Here is a 22,817-nt window from a genome sequence, read left to right as displayed (position 1 = left end):
CAAAGAAATATGTGAATTGTTACTGATCAAATAGCATTGTCTATCAAGTAAAATAACAAAAGGGCTTAACTAAAATTAATCCTAATCGAAATAGGATGTAGGATAGTTGCTATGCTAGAACAAAAGATCTGTTTTCTCTTTGTTGTTCTTTCTTTTTAGTAGCTTTTTTTTACACAACTTTACCTACTAAAGAAAATTATTTCAAATTTGAACTGTAATGTATAGTAGACAATTGACATTGAAAACAGATCAATATTATATTACATGGTTACATTTACAGCTGCTCTTATCAATGTTACTAAGTAAACTACTTATCCAGATATTTTAGCTTCATTCTTGAAAGTATCTGAATCTTCGAATGGAAAGAAAACGGATAATCGTTGAATTTCAATAATTGATTGAGATCTTGAACCGATTGATGTTAGACCATCACTGGAAGCCTTGAAGCACTGGACGGCCAACTCGTCCTATTTTGGGACTTCTCTGCAGTGCGCATTCACGATCCCGCTCGCGGGAGTCGAACCCAAGGCTTTCACTCTCTCACCCTAACCGGCATCCAACGGTGTTAATGTCTAACCTTAACCAATCCACCCGAATAAAATAGAAGATGGTCGTGTTATTTTATGGATTGGTTAAGATTAGACATTAACACCATTGAATGCTCGACCGATTTACTGGTCTAGAGGTTAAGCGTTCGCGCGCGAGACTGAAGACCTTAGGTTCGCGTCCCGCGAGTCAGGATCGTGGATGCGCACTGAAGAGGACTCCCAAAATAGGACGAGTTGGCCGTCCAGTGCTTCAAGGCTTTCAGTGGTGGTCTAACATCAATTGGTTCAAGATCTCAATCAATAACTTGGTAATCTCCACGATCATATACTGAGAATTTCAATAATTCATTTTCCCGTGAGGTGTATATTCAATTATGAACATTGCTACTTGTATGGTTTTAAAGAAATAGTGAATTCACTTAACTTAAGTTAGTACTATTCCGTAACTGACTATTTTCACAATTCAGACAGAGAACCATTAGGAAAGACTTGTTAGTTACTCTGTTCTAATATAAGATTCCTTATGAGTGAAGAATGTATTCTTTCTAGGTATCAAAACCAAGATCGTTATATCATAAGATGGGCTTGTTTTCCTTGAATCACTAGCTGGGTTTTATTCTATGGCTCATATTTCCAACTTTGGTCATTTCACAAAATAATGAATCTAATTTTCATTATCATTGGTGATGACAGTTTACATTATCTATTATATACTAGTAATGATAAGTTAGTGAACTATATCCACTATAAATCATCCTTGCTTAAGCCGACACTATAAAACATTATAGTTGTTTACAGTGTTAGTAAAATGAATAATATCCAAATAAAAAATAATTTGAATTAATTTTTCTCGTTAGCGTTATTTTCAGCGTGTTAGTTTTCTACGGGAAGAGGTCGCTAACCACATACCCAACCCTCCTCCTTTATTCGGGTTTGTGACCGGCCGCCATTCTAGAATGCTGATGAAAGGTCTATGTTCCTCCACGAGGAGTAACACGCGTAAGTAAGTAAGTAAGTAAAAAAATAATAAACGATCATATATTAATACATGGTTGATTTCACCAGGTAATTTTATTATTAATCATGATGATATTGTTAGCTTCCTAAAAATGAATGTAAACACTTTAATTAACACGTATGGAAATATATAAACTATGAAGTTTTGGAAATGATAAAGATATTGATATATATTGAAGACATAATTCTTTAGTACTAATGAATATAATATTATGGTTTGTGCTACTGATGTCGATACATATAAGTAGTATATACCATCAATCGAAAGTGAAATGTATGGAGACAAAAGGTTAAGACGATCAAAGAAAAAAGAACGAGAACAAAGAATCAATGCTGTGGAAATGAAGAAACAATGAAGTCTGAGATGATTGATTGACATTTTACAAATGAAGAATTTACTGTAAAGTTCCCAGATTTTTGATTGAGATCATGATCCGATTGATCTTAGACCACCACCTTTGGAAACCTGGAAGCACTGGACGGCCGTTTCGTCCTATTGTGGGACTCCTCAGCAGTGCGCATCCACGATCCTGCTCGCGTAATTCGAACCCAGGGCCTTCTGTCTCGCGTAAGAACGCTTAACCTACTGGACCACTGAGCTGGCATTTAATGGTGATAGTGTCTAACATCAACCATCTTCCATTGTACTGAGGTAGATACCTGTCTCTACCCGACATAGATTAGCTCCACTGATCACGGCTTCTCACTAGAACTCCAAGAATTCCCTCACGAAGGTAGTCACTAGTGAGAACATGTTGATTACTAGTATAGGGGTTGTGGAGATTATTAAGTTCTCAGATTTTACTTAGTTGTTCTGTAATATTGTGTTATTATTATTATTACTAATGACTTTGTTCAATATTGTATTTCGGGTACAATATAGAATTCTCAGCACAAGATATGTTAATAAGTTTCCTTTACAAAGGAAACAACAAAATAGGAAGGAAAAAGATGAAAATGATCTGAATCTGTACAACTTTCCAATTATAGAGACATGTTTAAGAAAACAGGTTATTGACTGGGTTAACTCTAACAACCTGTTCGTCACAGAATATATTTACTAGGTAAGGTATCATATAACTTTTATACTGTTACTTGCGCGCATGAATTTTAATGTAATTACGTCTCGTTCTACCAGAAGATATACAAGGAGAAAGATATGAGTAAAGGGGATGGTAATATCTGATAAGATAACATCTGCCAGGAGTTTGCATGATTTTAGATGTCTATCCACAACCACATTAATTATGATCTCGAAAAATTCACCACACACCTTGCTAACTGCCTTTAGCACTCTCCGCAATAAAGCAAAGTCAAATACATCCAATTGCCCCCACTTGTGTTCTCGTTCCCTACGATATTCGTGTCAACTCCTAATTATTGCTATTTATAATTCTAAAAATTAAACACTGATTACACCTAAACAATACTGTTTGACTTGTTATTGGTATTATCTTAAAAATATCAAAAAAGGTAACATTAATGCCAATAACGTAACTGTACACTTATTTTTTCAGCTGTTTGAATCTTCCAATTGACATTTAGGACTGGAATTGATCAGTTTCTTATTAGTATGCCTTGATATTGCCTTGAATTACAAGCATTATAAACAGGGGTATAACTGTAAACTGCTAGTCATAAACTCCGTCTGAAGCTCTTCTACAGTTACTGCCGGTCCCAAGCCCGGGTAAAGGAGGAGGGCTTGGCACGGGGTTAGCCAACCCACCCCGTAGAAAACTAAATCGCTAAAAAAAACGCTAACCAGAAAAAATTATTCAAGCCATTTAAAATCTGCCCTGGGAGTTAGGAGGTCTTCATTTAGAAGAATTATGACGCCTCATGGTGAAAGCCGAGTTCCTTCGGAAGCCACGAGGCCGATGCCTCTTCTAACAACCAGAGAGACAATTTTTATAGGTACATAGAACGTACGGACAATGTGGGAGACCGGGAAGATCAGTCAAATAGCAACGCAAATGAGGAGATACGACTTGGCAGTACTGGGAATCAGCGAAACCCACTGAACTCAAGCTGGACAGAAAAGTCTAAATACGGGAGAGATGCTGCTATACTCCGGTCACGAAGAGATAAATGCTCGCACACTCAGGGAGTTGCTCTAATGCTGTCCAAAGTAACACGAAATGCACTTGTAGGATGGAAATCTCACCGTTCCAGAATAATCAAAGCATCATTCAAAACAAAGAAGGAGGGGATCACAATGAATATTATCCAATGTTATGCACCCACCAATGATAGCAACGACGACATTAAAGATCAGTTCTACGAGCGGCTGCAGTCAATCATTGAGAAATGCCGAAGAAAGGACCTAACTATTCTGATGGGAGATATAAATGCCAAAGTCGGAATAGACAACACTGGATATGGAGATATTATGGGACGACATGGACTGGGAGAAAGAAACGAAAATGGAGAAAGATTTGCAAGTTTGTGTGCATTCAACAAATTAGTCATAGGAGGCACAATATTTCCACACAAACGTATACACAAGGCTACATGGATCTCACCGGACCACACTACAGAGAACCAGATAGATCATATTTGCATCAACAAAAAATTCCGAAGGACAATGGAAGATGTGAGAACCAGGAGAGGAGCTGACGTAGCTTCAGATCACCACCTAGTTGTAGCCAATTTAAAACTGAAGCTGAAAAAGAACTGGACAAGTGGACAAACAGCACTACAAAGGTTCAATACAGCCTTCCTTCGAGATACTGACAGACTCAATGAATTCAAGATACCTCTCAACAACAGGTTCCAAGCCCTATAGGATCTACTAGGAGAAGAAACTACCATGGAGGACAGCTGGTAAGGTATCAAAGAAGCATTAACTTCAACGTGTCAGGAGGTTCAGTTCTGGGCCTCAGGAAGCATCGTCATAAGGAATGGATCTCTATAGAAACACTGGACAAGATCAAAGAAAGAAAGAACAAGCAGACAGCAATTAACAACAGCCGAACACGAGCAGAGAAAGTCCAAGCACAAGCTGAGTACATAGAAGCAAACAAGTAAGTGAAGAAGAGAATTAGAGCCGGCAAGCAGAAATAAGTGGAAGAACCAGCTGCAAGGGAAGGAAATATGAAACAGCTTTATGATACAACGAAGAAACTAGCAAGGAAATATAGTAAACCAGAGAGACCGGTCAAAGACAAAGATGGCAAGACAATCACTGAAATTCAACAACAGCGGAACAGATGGGTAAAGTACTTCGAGGAACTCCTGAATAGTCCGGCTCCAATGAATCCACCGGACATCGAAGTAGCACACACAGATCTTCCTATAGATGTCAACCCGCCAACGACGGAAGAATTCAGGATGGCCATCAGACAAATCAAGAGCGGGAAAGCAGCAGGACCCGACAACATACCAGCCGAAGCACTGAAGTCAGACATCGAAGTAACTACAAACATGCTTCACCTTCTATTCAAAAGATTTTGGAGGAGAAATAAGTGCCGATGGACTGGAAAGAAGGACACCTCGTCAATATTCCAAAGAAAGGAGATCTGAGCAAATGTGAAAACTACAGAGGCATAACACTACTGTCAATACCAGGGAAAGTCTTCAACAGAGTGTTGCTGAACCGGATGAAGGATGTAGTAGACGCCCAACTTCGAGATCAACAAGCTGGATTCCGTAAGGATCGGTCGTGCACAGACCAAATTGCAACACTACGGATCATCGTCGAACAATCAATTGAGTGGGACTCGTCACTGTATATCAATTTCATTGATTATGAAAAGGCGTTTGACAGTGTAGATAGGAGGAGGTTATGGAAACTTCTTCGACACTACGGAGTCCCTGAGAAAATTGTCAACACCATCCGGAACTCATACGATGGACCACAGTGCAGGGTCGTGCATTGAAGGCAGCTGACAGACGCATTCGAAGTAAGGACCGGAGTCAGACAAGGCTGTCTACTCTCTCCCTTCCTCTTTATTCTGGTGGTCGACTGGATTATGAAGACCTCGACATCTGGTGGAAAACACGGAATGCAATGGACAGCTCAGAACCCGTTAGAAGATCAAAGGATTTATGTGGCGCATATCTGTTTGGTGCCTCCTTTTTCCAATGTTTATGTGTTTAAATAAATAAATAATTATTTAAGATTCAATGTTTGAAATCTATATTTACATCACATCTAAGATGATACTTCTATAATGGTTAGTGTTTAATAATTACAAGTCATATTTCCTTCATCTTTGTGCTTTAAAAAACTACTGGTAGCGGATTAGAAGCGAGTTGATGAATGAATCAATATCTTGTCAATTACGGACCATTTCAGTTAGTGTATATCAACCGACGAATACAAATATGTGGTTTTGTTTGGTGAATTTACGAACTTCGACTGATAATAAAAGTTGAAAAACTTTCAGTTGAAATATGAAAATTTGAGAGCTGCCATGAATTCGACCCATCAAACAAAATCGAATTTCTATAAGCATAATAAACGGTTTAATTTATTGAGTTATGATGAGTGGAATTATAAAGAATAACGGAAAATGATCATCAACCTCATATATTAATAAATAACTGAAAGGTATTGATTTCCTTGTGCATTCCAACTATTGATACAATGTTCATATGGATAAGAATGAAATGAACTTGAGAAAAGTACTTGTGAATACGACTTATTTTACATGTTCTGGGTCCTGGGTTCGAATCACATGAGACGGGATCGTGGATACACACTACTGAGTCGTCCCATACTAGGATGAATTAGTTGTCCAGTGCTTCCAGATTTTTTATGGTGGTGTATCTTCAAATGACTCACGATCTCAACTATTGAATTTACTATATTATCCATAAAAAGCCCTTCTGGCATATATGATACATGAAAATTAAAATTGCTAAGGATTCTCTATACTCTCTTAGGTTTAATTAACTCTTAGATATTAAAATTAGCAGTTAAGATTATTGTATAGAATAGATTCAAGCATACATTGGTGTCTGCACACAAGTAGTCTTACAAACCAGACTTCTAAACTGATATAATAAATTATAAGAATTTATCAAACGACTCAATCTTTATCATAATTTACAATAGATTCATTTCTGGAAAACCCAGAAGCACTAGACGGCCATTTTGTCCTAGTATAAGACTCCTCAGCAATGCGTATCCACGATACCATACAAGGGGTCTAAACTCAGAACCTGTCGGTTTAGCGCGCCAACGCTTAACCTTTAGACCACTAAGCTGGCCGGCAACCAACGGTGTTAATGTCTAACTTGTGAGTTGATTATTACATCTATTTTTGTAATTTGTTAACTAAGACATATCTAATGAAGTTATTATAAGTTATTAGTATGGAGATTGTGAAGGTTTTTGATTAAGATCTTAAATCGATCAATATTAGACTACCATTGAATACCTAGAAGCATTGGATCATTCATTATTGATAGAGTTCTATTTTCTGAGTTTGAGCTAAGAGTTGAACTGAAGCTTAGAGAATAAAACTTCATCAAAATTATTCAATTGAACTAGAAATCTTCTTTATGATCATACTAGACCAACTATTTCAATAGATTTCTTATTTCTAATTATATTTAATCATAAAAATTGAGCTATTCGATATTCAATCAACCATGCATGAATAGATACATAAAAGATATTTGTTATTATTACATTGCTATCCCTCATTACTAGTTGTTTTATGACACACATTCCTCTTCTTCTTCTTCTTCTTCTTCTTCAATTAATTAAGCATAAACGATTAAAGATACAAACATTATCAAGACCAGTAATGGTATACAATAGATTGAGATGGATATGAAAGATTCTCGTTGAGTTATTCAAGAGTAAAAAGAATGAATTGAACTTACTATTATAATGATGAATATATCTAACTTAGTTAAATGTTCTTTTGTTCTATTCTCTGTTTTCATTAGATTGATTTAAAAGCTTTTCATGTCATCAAGACTCATTTACACAAGTGAAATTGTAAAATCTTGTACCATTTTTCAAGCTCATATAGGTTAGTCTACCTTTCGAACAGATCGATTTATTCATTGTTCTTAAGTCACATTTTGACCTTGTCAATAATTTGCTTATTAAACTTGATTACTTTTATATACGTGTACGTGTGTGTGTGTATTGTTTACCCTATTCATCAGATGTTTATAGCTCTTTTTGTTTGGTTATAAATAGTGACCAATCCAATCATACTTGATGAAGAAACTCTGGAAGATGTGGAATCCTTCACATACCTCGGGAGTATCATCGATGAACAAGGAGGACTAGATGCAGACGTAAAGGCGAGGATCAGCAAATCAATGACCGCATTCTTTCAGTTGAAAAACATATGGAACTCAGTCAGTAACAACGTAGAACTTCGTACATACGTACATCAGTTCGAGTTGCCATACCACATTAGCACAGAGATGCAGTGGTCGATTCAAATCCCGTAGTGGTAGAGGTAATAAGAGTATAAGCAGTAATCGGGAAAATTAGCGTTTGGAGATGTTATTCAAAGAGTATAATACAGAAACCTATATCAAAGTCACAAGCTTCAATACCAACGTCAAGGCAATTCTACTGTACGGAGCTGAAACTTACAGAAGTACAACAACCGCCATAAAAAAAGTACAAGTACTTATAAACAGTTATGTATGTAAGATACTCAACATCCATTAGCCGGATACTATCAGCAGCAGCCTACTATGGGAGAGAAGAAACCAGCTTCCAGCTCAATAGGAAATTAAGAAAAGACGATGGAAATAGATAGGACACACAGTATGGAAATCATCAAACTGTATCACGAGGCAAGCCCTAACTTGGAATCGTGAAGGGAAGTGGAAAAGCGTAAGGCCAAAGAACACATTACGTTGGGAAAAAGATGTCAAGATGAAAAAGATGAATAAGAACTGGAAGTAGCTGGAAAGTATTGGTTGGTACAGGGTTTGATGGATTGTGCTAGTGAGCGGCCTATGCTCCTTCACGAGGAGTAACAGACGTAAGTCAGTAAGTAATAAATATTGAGTCACGCTTGATCAAGTCGAGTTGGCTCATTCACCTTCTCTGCTTCGTTTCTCTGATTATCTGGCTGAATAAATGAGTGCTTGAAATAGATCCATCCAATATAATCCGTATTTAGCTTCTTATTATCACCGTCACATAAACCGGGTTAGTAACATACAGAGATAAATAGGTGATTTATGTTTATGGCATATTAATTACGTCCGTCCCAATCAGAGTATGATAAGCGGCCCACTAAAAAATATTTGATTATTCCACAAACTTTAAAACACGCCATTCTGATAACCATATCAGTGAATTGTGAACTTTCTAGAATTCTCATCAGTCTCTATTCAGAAAGTGGAACATTCAGACGTTTTCACAATTGATTGATCACTAGGTGGTGTTTGATGTCATATATGTCATCAGATCGTTCTTAGTGCAAATCGAATATCGGCCATGTTGCAATGCGGCCACTAGTCTAGGTGACTCGACATTGCGTGCACTATGTTGAGATTAGATGGTGGTTGGAGGTAGTCGACAGGAAACCTCGAACCCGGCTGGCCATATTGCAACTTGGTCGATAACATTCGATCTGAGTGACACGTGATCGGACCCGTCAGGGAGTATCAGTTCCCTCAAGATTACAGATACACCTTGCTGACGAAAGTCAAGTATCGCGAAACCCGGGTCCAGGATTTCCTGTTGACTACCTCCAACCATCATCTAATTTCAGACGTTTTGTTAAATCTAAATAATCAAAGATAATGAAGTTTTTTTATTTGACCACACCCTAAATATATGAAATAACATTAAGTGTAATACATAAAGGACAGTTTTTTGCCATTTATTTTATTTGAGCAATTCAGTTCCATCGGTGTTATTTTCTACATTCAATCTCACTATAAATACTCATTTGCTGTTTTACTTACCTTCTATTATGGTAAGAACTTCATATTAAAACTCTTTCCTTTCCTTTTTCTAATCATTAAAAGTGTTTGAAAAACTTATATGTATGTTAAGACTAGAATAAAATGAAATGATTGTTTTACCCTATTGTCAACCTTTAATTAAAACTGTATATTTATTACCGAGTAAGCTATCAGTCTTATATGTTGAAAGTGTTTTAGATGTATATTTTCATTGATCGGCTTGTAGTGGCATTGCTTCGTTAATCGATCACCCTTGATAACCGTTATTATATAAAATCTCAACGGTGTTTGAAATCAGAAAGCAGACAATTAGAAACGGCAATTGCAATTTATTGGCGGTTAGCATAGATCACAAAGCTATAAGCACATCGAGCGTATTTGAGACAGAGAGGTGAATAAGTATATTCGAGCACTTACATAGGCAAATTCATAGTCAAATCTCATAGGTGCGCAGCAAGGCAAAAAGATAATAATATGATTTGAGTACATGTATACATGGGGAGGAGAATGAATCATCGAGTGATATTTAAGCGATCAACATTTTAGCTAGTCTTTCATGTACTCTAGTGATGATAACGGCACAAAGAAATATGCCAACTGTCTGTTAAGTAAGTTAATAAAACGGTTTAACTAAAGTTAACCTCAATCGAAATTGGTTGTAGGATAGTTGCCATATATTCATTCTTTGATTAATAAATATGTTTATCTTCTTTTGATCAGAAAAAGTACCTAAGTATATCGAATTTCTGCATATTGAATAGAACTACTTATAAGTAGTATGATTTTGATAGGAAGACAAAATCGATAATTCGCATTAACAATATTTTACAAATATGAATTATTAGTCCCCATACATAACATTGTGTTCATCTTCTTAATGAATATCATTTTAACTTTTATATTGAATAGACATGGAATTTTATACACTTTTTGGATGAAGAAACATGGTTACATACAATTAATTTTGACATTATTTGTTTAACTCATACTATTTATTTTATTTATTTATTTAGTCACAAACATAGGAAAAAGGAGTCATTAAACAGATGTACTCCATATAAAGCACTCGATTCATGTTAGGCATGGGACACTGTTCGAATGCCCAAAATGTAGCAGGTGGTTTTGTTAAGAGGTCACAACTGGAGCCTTCGACATATAGGTCTGATCCACAATGCAGTGGAGCAACGTAATGAGATGAAGTCCCATGGTAGCTGGTGACCAACAATAGATTCATACACCATTTGTTCCCTCAGGATTCTGGAGTCCATGTAAATCATTGGTTTTTAGTCATTATGTTTCCAACTCCGCTGTGTGGACTCTCCGTATTCACTAACACAGATATTCGATTTTCATCACCTGAATTTCGTAAACGATATCCGTGTTGCGAGAGCGCATTGAGTAGGAGTTCTCTGTCAGTGGTTTTATGTACGTGACCGTGTGAGAGCAGGGAATTTCGATACTGTATATTGAAATGTTACTTAATTCTGAAAAATTTGTAAACCAACATGCTGTTACAGTATGGAAAAGTCAACAAATTACCAATTTAGGCAAAATACAAATTAATGTTTAAAGTAATGATTCACACGTAGTGGTTAATGCGTTAATTCACAAACTTCCTAAGAAACGATAAACAGTGCATAACAGTGGAATCTAGGAAGCCTTTTTCGTCCTATTTTGAACTCATCAGCTGAATGTACTCGCATCTCAGTGCTGATGTTCACTCCGGGACTCAAAATCAGTACCATACGCTTGAAATGCCATCGCGTTATCCACTTAGCTACTGAACAAACACATTATCCTCAAATAAATCATAGCAGCTCATGTACAATGGAGTTTGTTCACATTTAATTTGATTAAGTCATTTTGTTAACTTATTAAACAGATTCATCCATGCAATAACAACTTAACTATACCATTATCATTGTTGCACTTATATGAATATGTATGCTTGAGCATTGCTTACTGCTTATGCCTGCTTATTGCCTTACTGTTAGTCGCTTAATTGATTCGAAGATTCATTCATTCCACTATGTATATATATGTACATATATATAAATCCCGTTCTCTCACTCGCACGCTCACTCACTTGCCCGCTTGCCTTTCGCCACTACTCTTTCATGCTTCCCGTAATTTTGGTGATCTTTAATTGGTGCAATAATAAACCTAATCAATACTTCGTATTTACCTTTTGAGTAATACACCGTTGGTGACATGATCTAGTGACTGTTATCAGGAAGAACTATATACGAAGTTTAAAAATTATATTGATAACCGACCACTGCAAAATTTTTGTTTTATGGAAGCAAATATCACACTGAAAAACAAAATAAACATTCCTCTAAATAATCATCACACTGAAGTAAAACTGGTATTAGTAGTAGTAGTAGTAGTAGTAGTAGTAGTAGTAGTAGTAGTAGTAGTAGTAGTAGTAGTAGTAGTAGTAGTAGTAGTAGTAGTAGTAGTAGTAGTAGTAGTAGTAGTAGTAGTAGTAGTAGTAGTAGTAGTAGTAGTAGTAGTAGTAGTAGTAGTAGTAGTAGTAGTAGTAGTAGTAGTAGTAGTAGTAGTAGTAGTAGTAGTAGTAGTAGTAGTAGTAGTAGTAGTAGTAGTAGTAGTAGTAGTAGTAGTAGTAGTAGTAGTAGTAGTAGTAGTAGTAGTAGTAGTAGTAGTAGTAGTAGTAGTAGTAGTAGTAGTAGTAGTAGTAGTAGTAGTAGTAGTAGTAGTAGTAGTAGTAGTAGTAGTAGTAGTAGTAGTAGTAGTAGTAGTAGTAGTAGTAGTAGTAGTAGTAGTAGTAGTAGTAGTAGTAGTAGTAGTAGTAGTAGTAGTAGTAGTAGTAGTAGTAGTAGTAGTAGTAGTAGTAGTAGTAGTAGTAGTAGTAGTAGTAGTAGTAGTAGTAGTAGTAGTAGTAGTAGTAGTAGTAGTAGTAGTAGTAGTAGTAGTAGTAGTAGTAGTAGTAGTAGTAGTAGTAGTAGTAGTAGTAGTAGTAGTAGTAGTAGTAGTGTAGTAGTAGTAGTAGTAGTAGTAGTAGTAGTAGTAGTAGTAGTAGTAGTAGTAGTAGTAGTAGTAGTAGTAGTAGTAGTAGTAGTAGTAGTAGTAGTAGTAGTAGTAGTAGTAATATTGAACAAAAAAATCACAAGGCGTAAAACAATGTAATTTTACCTCTTTCATCCTATCATATTTGTAATATATTCCATGTTAACATCATGAAATTTAGACAAACTTAAACAAATGATCATATAAGCACAAATGGATAGTGGCTAGCAGTGCAATCCAGTCCTATTCGGGACTCATCAGCCAGATGTACCTGCATCTGAATGATGTTCACTCTGGGACTCGAACCCAGTACCATTGGCTTCAAACGCTATCTCTTCAGTCGTCAATAACAGACTGATCAATTGCAATTTTAAACCTCAATGAGAAGATAAAAGCTAAACAATACCAAATGAATTTAAATAATCATATCGTTTTAAGAAATCCTAAAAAACACTCTATAATAATTCACTTGATATTGTTTACTTGTTTACTGATATCTTTTTTTATTATTGTTTAGACTTACGAATTGATCATCAAGTCTTTTATTGGCATATTGCCGACTGCCTTAATATTGTCTTAACTATAAGGAATTCATACTGTGATGAAAAGATTAAACTGAATATTTGAACCATCTGTATTCAGTTTGACATTTATCTAAATAAATTGAATTATACTTTTCTTCTCTCTTTTTTTTTCTTCTTCGTTTTTTTCTTTGTTTGTTTTTTTCATCGTTTGTATTTCGACATGTGTACTAATCGGTTTGATCTTAATACAAAAAGGAAGTGAAAAAACGAAAAAGAAAAAGAAAGAAAAGAAATAACAAGACTGTCATAGAGGATAATCAAAATTGTTTCCCTCTATGTACGTATCTATGACTCAATTAAATAAACATTATATGGATGTATTAATTATTGGATTATTCATAATGAAGAAGTTAATTATAATGAATCAATTGCATATTTACAGTTGAAGAACATCTGGAACTCAAAACAACAGTCAACCAACACCAGGCTAACAATTTCCAACATCAATGTCAAGACAGTTCAACTGTATGGGGTAAAAACTTGGAGAACTACTAAAGCCATCATCCAGAAGATACAATTATTCATTAACAGTTGTCTACGCAAAATACATCGGATACATTGGCCAGACACTATCAACAACAACCTATTATAGAAGAGAACAAACCAGATTCCGGTAGAGGAAGAAATCAGTAAGAAGTGGTGGAAGTGGATAAGACATATGTTAAGGAAACCACTCACCTGCTTCACAAGACAAGCCTTCATTTGGAGAATTGGGTGATCAAAGAACAAATTACTCCGAGAAACGGAGACAGATATGAGAAGAATGAACAAGAATTGTATAGGTGTATTAAGAAAGGCCTAGGACATAGTGGGTTGGAAAATGATAGTCGTTGGCCTATGCTCGCGTGGGGATAACAGGCGTATGTAAGTAATTAAGTAAGTATGTTTTCTGTTGTGAAATTTAGAATAAGAAATCAACATTTGTGTATATTTTCCCTCAGATTCTATTTATTATGTTTATAAATTGTTTAGTTTTGATCGTTAAGGTTAACGGTACATGCCTGAACTACTTCAAAAATAAGGAAAAAGTAAGCTATTCTTATGTGATCGGTTTTTTTATTGAGTAGATAGAGAGTCAGATAAAGAGGAAATTAGAAAAAGACGATGGAAGTTGATAGGACATACATTACGAAAATCATCAAACAGTATCATGAGGCAAACGCTAATTTGGAATCATGAAGGGAAACGGAAAAGTGGAAGGCCTCAGAACACATTACGTCGGAAAATAGAAGCACATGACGAACAACTTGAAAGAACTGTAAAGGATTGTTCAGGAAAAGGCTGGATAGAGAGTGCTAGTGGGCGGCCTATGATCCTCCATGAGGAGTAATAGGCGTAAGGAAGCAAAGTAAAGTAAAATAGATAGTGGAAAATAGTATATAACCCTGTACTTCTTGTCCGTTAACATAGGGAAAAAACGGATTTTTAGCAAAAACTTGATATTTGAAGTAGAATATTGAAGACTAAACAAAATACACAACTAATTTACAGTAACGAAAACACCACCTTCAATCTCACAGTATATTAGCAAAAAAAAGCAACGGTAATAAATCAGGAAAAACCGAGGTTATGTAGAAAAATCAATTCAAGAACAGAGGAACAGATAGGTAGAATAATTAGAGGAACTCTTGAATAGACCAGTTCCATTGAATCTACCGGACATCGAGGCAGCTTTGTACAGTAGGACTATCTTCACGTTCGTATTGAAGATTGTGACTTTGATATTAGTTGACAGTTGTTCTTAGTTCCATATGTTCCAGAAATGTTATCCTTCTTTTACCAATCCTCGCCTTTAGGTGTGCATCAGATCCTACTTGTTCATCGATAATGCTACCCTAGATACGTGAATGTTTCCATTTCTTCCAAAGTTTCTCCATCAAGTGTGATTATGTTGGTGTCCTCTGGGCTGTACTTGAGGATCTTGCATCTTCCTTTGAGCATGTTGAGGCCCACTGATTGAGAGGCTGCTGCTACACTGTTTGTGATGACCTGCATTTGTTGACTTGTATGGGATAGAAGAGCTGGGACATCTATAAAGTCCTAATCATCTAATTGTATCCAAGCTGTCCATTATATTCCGTGCTTTTTCTCAGATGTCGAGGTCTTCATAGTTAAGTGGATAATATGATAGTGTTTTAAGCGAACGGCACCGATTTCGAGTCACGGAGTGACATCAACTCCGCGACTCAGGTAAACTCAATTGATGAGTCCCGAATAGGATGAAACGCACGTCCCAGATTCTACTGCTAGCCACCATCCATTTTCACTTGTTTTTTACGTTGTTGTTGTATATTACGTTCGAGTTTCGTAGTTGTATAACGTATTCTACGTTAATCATATAGTGAACCTAACTGAAAATAATCCTTACATCTTGATAATGCCATGAGAAGACGTAGTTTATCGGAATTATGTGATGATATATTTGCGCAATACAATTCGAACAATCTGATCACACATAATCTACTTGTTAAGACATGTTGTATATGACAATTAAAAGGTCAATTAGACAAGTTAAAGGTAAGCAGTAACAAGGAAAAAAGTACACAAAAACAATGTGATAGTCACTCTAGATAATAAACCAGTATTACCAGGGAAGGTTAAGGGTAAGGACAAATTGGTTTTGAACACATAAAAGGGGGTCTCAATTTCCGTATAGACAAGGCTTCAAAAAACCTTAGTATACGTCTTTGAAGGCTTTTGTACAACACTATAAATGCTGGTCTGATATCAACCTTATGATCAGTTTCAATCAAATGTTTCGCAATGGAGGATGATGTCTGTCTATCCTGTGATCTTATTTGACCATTGGAATTCATTTGTTTCTGCAACCACTTTGGTATGTGTTCAACCACCCTTAATTGCAAATTACGATTGCTCCTCCCTATGTATGTGTTTCCGCACATACATGTAAATTAATAGACACAATCGGATGTTTCGATATTAGAAATCATGAGTCAGTTGAAACTAAACCACCATGGAAAACCTAGAAGCACTGTACGGCCAACTCGTTCTAGTATGGGACTCCTCAGCAATGAGCATCCACGATCTCGCTCCCCGCGAGATTCGAACCCAGAATATGACACAATCGCTTGCATGTTGTTTGGGCTTTTGGTGAAATATAGACCATGTCTTTTCAATAATGACAAGTTAAACTGCATAAAACGTCCGGTTAATGACTAATTTAAGTCTCCGTTTCAACATGAGATTATTTGTATGATCAGACTGTTCAAAATGTATTACGCAAATATATCATCACATAATTGATTGATCACTGGGTAGTGATCAATGTCATGTGTGTCAAGTTCTTATTTAGTACAGATCGAATACTATCGACCATGTTGCAATGTGGCCACCAGTCTAGGTGACTCGACACTGCGTGCACTAATCGACAGGAAAACCGGGAGCACCAGTTCCCTCAAGATTACAGGTACACCTTGCTGACGAGTGCCATGTAGCACGAAACCCGGGTCCAGGGTTTCCTGTTGACTAATTCCAACCATCATTTAATCTCAATATCATCACATAATTCTGATAAACTTCGTCTTTTCATTGTATTTATCAAAGAGACTAATTGTTTTCAATTCTTACATCATTGAAAAGTTCATTTATAATAAATAAAAGAACGAGTAAGAAACAAGTTTATTGTATCATTGAACTCATTCAAATCATAAGATCATTCTATATCAAATTTAAACGAAATGAACTACTCAAAGAAATGTCATTTATAATTATTGTACAAAATTTGTAACTCAAATATCTTTAGAGACATATATAAACAAGAGAGTTTGTGTATGTGTGTGTGTGTGTGTGAGTGAATGAGTGAGTGAGTGAAGTAATGCATAAATAACAGTAATATAAGAAGAATGATGAGAAGTATAGAATACATCATAAATCATTCAATTGTCTGATAACCTAGTCTGGCCTATACAATCCCTCAAGAGAATTGTGAAAAACTAAATTAAATTTCCTTATGTTTGTTCTTGGTTAGATCAATACTAATCACCAAATTGTTTATCCTTCAAGTTGATTGACCTTATACTCATTATCTCAATAGATGATTTAAAATGTGAATATCCTCATCTGTTTTAATGAAAGTAGGTAGATTCAGTATAAGTTTTGATGACTATTTTCATTGGTTGTTTAAAATTGATTCATGATGTAAACAACCTCATCTAATTCGGATAACCTTCGTCTTCTCATTGTATTATCCAATATTTTTTTTATCAGAATGGGGTTTTTTGTAGATTATTGTAATTTTCATAGTTGAATATATGAATCAATCTAAGCTAGATTACCATTTACAACCTAGGAGCACTGGAATGCCGTTTTGTTCTAGTATGGAATTCATCATCAGTGCGCATATAGGACTTGAATTCAGAACCTTCGTTCTGGTGCACAAATGATTAACCTCTAAATCACTGAGCCGGTATCTAAAGTCCATCCAGTGCTTCTAGGTTTCCAATGGTGGTCTAGCATAGATTGACTCATGAATTCAATCATTAAGAATATCTGAATTTATCAAAGGGACTAATTGTTTTAACAATATATAATGAAATTTAATTAATATTGAAGATAAATATGTAGATAATAATATCAGGGAATAATTTGTTGAATTCCTAGATCCTTTGTTATTCCTCGTCAAATGATATTGTAATACAAAGGTTTCTTGATCACAACTCATGTATTTATTCACTTTTGGAACTGAGAACTAATGCTTATGAACGATGTACCTCTTTCATTTCATCTTGAAAATTCCAAGTTAGGACTTGCTTTGTGATGCAATCTGATGATTACCGTAATCTATATCATATACACCTTTAACAAGCTTTGTTAATATTCTCTTCAGTTGGAAGTTGGTTTACTTTCTGCCATGGTAGGTTGTTGTTGATATCCATATCAGAGAAAACTGTTGATTGATTGAGTATTACATCACACATCAAAAACAATTAATTATTATCAGTTTCAAAATCCTGAAAACAATACTGAAGCTGAGAACTCATATTCCCTAAAATAGTAGTATCAATTATAGACGGAAACATAACGAATAGTCTATGGTTTTAAAAGAAGTAATAGATAAAAGAAGCAAAGTGTATGGAATATTAATAGTCAGAATATTGGGGAATACAAAGATTTGATTTATTTTTCACCTCTCAGACTGATTATTCTGAATAACTATCACTCCAGGTCCTAAAAGTCAAATACCTTGTTATCTGTTAAGAAGTTTTGCTAAAGCTTCCCTTGGCACTCTCTAAACCTTTTCCTACACCATTATCAAGATAGGCGGTATTCAAGGATTTGTAATATATACCTAAGACATCTCGTTTGGCGAAGATCCGTTATGTGAATAATCGATTAATTATCCATATTTAGTACCTTGAGTTTGACTTCATCAGTCCTTAGTCGATTGTACTGCCATACAGTAGCACTGGTTGAGAAACATCTATGAATAGTACTAAATAGGCCGAAAACAATATGAACGTTGTTTTGTTTCTTCACTTATAACAATGTAATTCGTACCGAACTTTTACTGTTGTTCTTTGTCACCATGATCACTTTTGTCTTGTCAATACGTAGGTTTTATAAAAACAATGTAATGTAGGCCAAATCTTTTGGTAATTGAGTTATTTTCTACTTTCTCCTATCCGGTTTATTTCAAAACAATCCTATTTAAATTCACTTGGTATTGTTTAGCTTGTATCTTCCCATTGAGGTTTAAGGCTTCAATTGATCAGTCTGTTATTGGCATTTACCAGGACTCAGTAGCTAAGTGGATAACGTGATGGTGTTTGAAGCGAATGGTACTTTGGGTTCAAGACCTAAAGGGAACATCAACTCTGAGATGCAGGCACATCCAGCTGACGAGATCTAAATAGGACGAAGATGTGCGTCTTGGATCCTACTGTTAACCACCACCCATCTTTATTTATAATGCTTAAGAATTAAGGCAATATCGAGGCAATATAGACAGTATGCACATATGCCAACAAGAGACTGATCAATTGCAGTCTTAAACAACAATGAAGAAAACACAGGTGAACAATACCAGGCGAATTGAAACATGGAATTGCTTTCATTTTCAAGATCATTCAAATCATGGTAAGTGTATTTTGATCACATTATGTTTGGGGTTCCATGACAGAGTTCTCGAGAAAGATAATGTCAACTCTATGAATGATTTGCTTTCTTTTTAACAATCTATCATAAACAATTTAATAAAATAACTGTTTCATTAAAAATAATCTTTATTTAGTATTCATCGTTATAAAACCTGACACTCGAGTTATTCACTATGTAAGTGTTGAAATGAAAGTATCTTAATCACAATTGATTGATCACTCTGTGGTGATCAATGTCATGCTTGTCTAGTCCTTATTAGTGCAGATCGAATGCTATCGATCATGATGCAATGTGGCCACCAGTCTAGGTGACTCGACACTTCGGGCACTATGTATTGAGATTTTAGATGGTGGTTGGAGGTAGTCGACAGGAAACCCTGTACTCGTGTTTCGTGCTACTTGGCACTCGTCAACAAAGTGTATCTGTAATCTTGAGGGAACTGGTGCTCCCTGGCGGACTAGACAAGCATGACATTGATCACCACCCAGTGATCAATCAATTGTGATTACATCTCTGTCCTACAGGAGGTTAGTCACGGCCCGGATAGCTCAGTGGTAACGTCTCTGACTGTGAAGCTGGGTGACACGATATCGAATCCGCCAGGGAGCACCAGTTCCTTCAAGATTACAGGTACACCTTGTTGACGAGTGCCATGTAGCACGAAACCCGGGCTTAGGGTTTCCTGTTGACTATCTCCAACCACCATCGAAAGTATCTTAAACACAATCATCTAATGTAGGTCTCTGTAGGCTATAAGGAATATATATATCAACGCTTATGTTATCGGTTGCGTTGTAGTATATGCCTTGTTGATCTATATTACCTACTTACTTACTTACTTAGGCCTGTTACTCCTCATGGAGAAGCAAAAGCCGCCTACCAGTACTCTCCATCTAACCTAACTGATAATTCTGACCACTTAATTTATATACTCTAAGGAAAAAAAATAATCCTGGGTTCATGTGATGAGCACTCTTGAGGAATCCCGCACTAGGACGAAACGACCATTCAGTACGTTCAGGTTTTTCATGGTGGTCTAGCTTCAATTGACTCATGATGTCAACTATTGAAATAAATAATCATTCATCTCAAACAAAGACAACTAATGTCAACCATTATAAACATGCTTATTAAAAATATTCATTAAAATAAATTTTAACCCCCGGAATTCTGAATGAATCATAAGTATGAGGATAAACATTAACTTGTTTGACTGGACATTTATCACTGGTCATTCATTCATTCTCACTTGTTTTTTTTGTTTTGCTTGTCATTATTTTCTCACTATTCCTCGACGTCTCATTCGAAAACTACATCCACTACACGAACTCATCTATGTTTTTTATTATTATTATTATTATTATTATTATTATCATTTATGTTGTACATATCAGTTTTGTCTTTGATGGTCGAGGAATGTTATACAGAAGTGAGGAGTATTACTTAAATATACAAAAAAAGATAACTGAATGTCAAAATGGGAAATTGTCAAAAATTACTGTTTATTCCCATGAAAACAAAACAGGTATGAATGTAACAAGAAACACACACACACACACAAAAACGATTTCTGTCAAAAGATAAACTATAAAGTTTAGAATAAACAAAGTGGAGAAAAAACAGGTTAAACAATCAACTATGAAAGCCATCATCTATATCTCGGCTTCATCATTGATGATTACGGTGAATCTGATGCAGTTGTGAAAGCGTAAATCGGTAAACCAAGAGCAGCATATCAACATATGGAACTTAAAACAACTGTCAACCTACACCAAAGTCACAATTTCCAACACAAATGTCAATATATCTCTATTGTATGGGTCAGAAACTTGAGGAACTACGAAAGCCATCATCCAGAAGATACAAGTGTTTATTAACAGTTGTCTATGCAAAATACTTCGGATCCATTGGCCAGACACTATCAGCAACAACCTATCATGGGAGAGAATAAACTAGATTTCAATGGAGGAACAAATCAGTAAGAAGTGCTGGAAGGGGATAGAACATACATTGAGGAAAGCACTCAACTGCGTCAGAAGGCAAACTCTCACTTGGAGTCCTCATGGGTAAAGGAGAAGTGAACGATCAAAGGGCACAGTACACCGAGAAACGGAAACAGACATGCGAAGAATGAAGTACAAAAGAATCCTCAGGACGTAGTAGGTTGGAGAATACCAGTCGTCGGCGTATTCTCCCGTGGGAGTAACAGGTGTAAGTAAGTAAGTAAGTAAGGAGCTGGTGATCATTCAATATTTATTGTGAGGATCAATCAATAAAGAAGAAAAGGAAACTTGTTGAAATACTTCGTGCTAAGAATTCATCTGCACAAATGTCGTTCTAAAGAACAATGAATGCTCCACAACTAAACCATTCAGTTTAGAGAACAGAACTCTATCAAAATCACCCACCTGAGCTACAAATCTTCACCATCTTAAAATAATATATCTGAGCAATTTAATGTAAAAATTAAATTATGATCATGTATTTATTCCTTACTATTGACTTGAATTTGAAAGTGATTAAAAGTAGATATTTTAAAATGTTGGCAATAATTCCATCTAAAATTTCTATGTAAATATAATACTGTAGGGCCAGCGAAATGTCACTAAGCCATAGCCATATCATCCGGCAGTTGGGTCATTGAATATCGAGCAAATCATCGATCCTTGTCAAGGTCAGGGACAACCAACGCGCATCAGTTAATCGTATGCCATGGACTGGTCCATGCGGTTGTGGTCTCACTTTCGCTTGTATCTACTTTAACTAATATATTTCTGTAATAACGTCCTCTGTGTTGTACAGTCTTCAGAGCATCTATGGTACCTTGATACGTCAATGGAGTAGTCCAGGTAAGGTGCTGACCACGAGGTATGACTTCGACGTTAGCCAGTTTGTCACACCATTCACGTCTAACTCGAGTAGGCCTCCAATCATTTCGACATAGATCATCTACGTTGGTGATCTACAACACTATTCCAATTAGCTATCTATCCTGTTAATATTTCCAAGTTTATTGAGGTAGATACTACATACATTAAACTATTGTTCATTCGAGCTTACAGGTTCGGTTAGTAAATTAATTGACAAGAAGTAGTTTATAAGTGAGTAGATTAAAATATAATCTGGATTTGTGATATGATTCAAAATTGATCTAAAATGTGTTAAGATGTGTGTACATCTTGTTTACAATCAGTAAGGTAATTATAATCCATAGATACATACTTTCCATCATAATATTACTTGTATTACTACCTTTATTTCCAAACCAGACAATGATAACTGAAAATTGGTTGACTGAACATATTATTCAGCCCAAGACCGATAGGTACTGGGTTCGAATCTCGAGATGTGGGGTAGTGGATGCGCTCTGCTGAGTAGTCACATAATAGGATAAAACGGCCGTTCAGTGCTTCCAGGTTTTTCATGGCCGATTAGCAGCAATCGGCTACAGTATCCACAAAAACTTCTGACATCGATAAGTGTCAATTTGTTCTCCTAGTATGACATATTTAAAAAACTGGTCCATATACACTTTAACTGTGATCACGAACCCACCAATGTTATATCACTATCGAAAACCGGAAATCACTGGACGACTGTTTCGTCCTAGTAAGGGATCCCT

This window comes from Schistosoma haematobium, chromosome 4, assembly GCF_000699445.3.
Source record: "Schistosoma haematobium chromosome 4, whole genome shotgun sequence".
NCBI lineage: Eukaryota > Metazoa > Platyhelminthes > Trematoda > Strigeidida > Schistosomatidae > Schistosoma > Schistosoma haematobium.
This window is presented reverse-complemented; position numbering follows the sequence as displayed.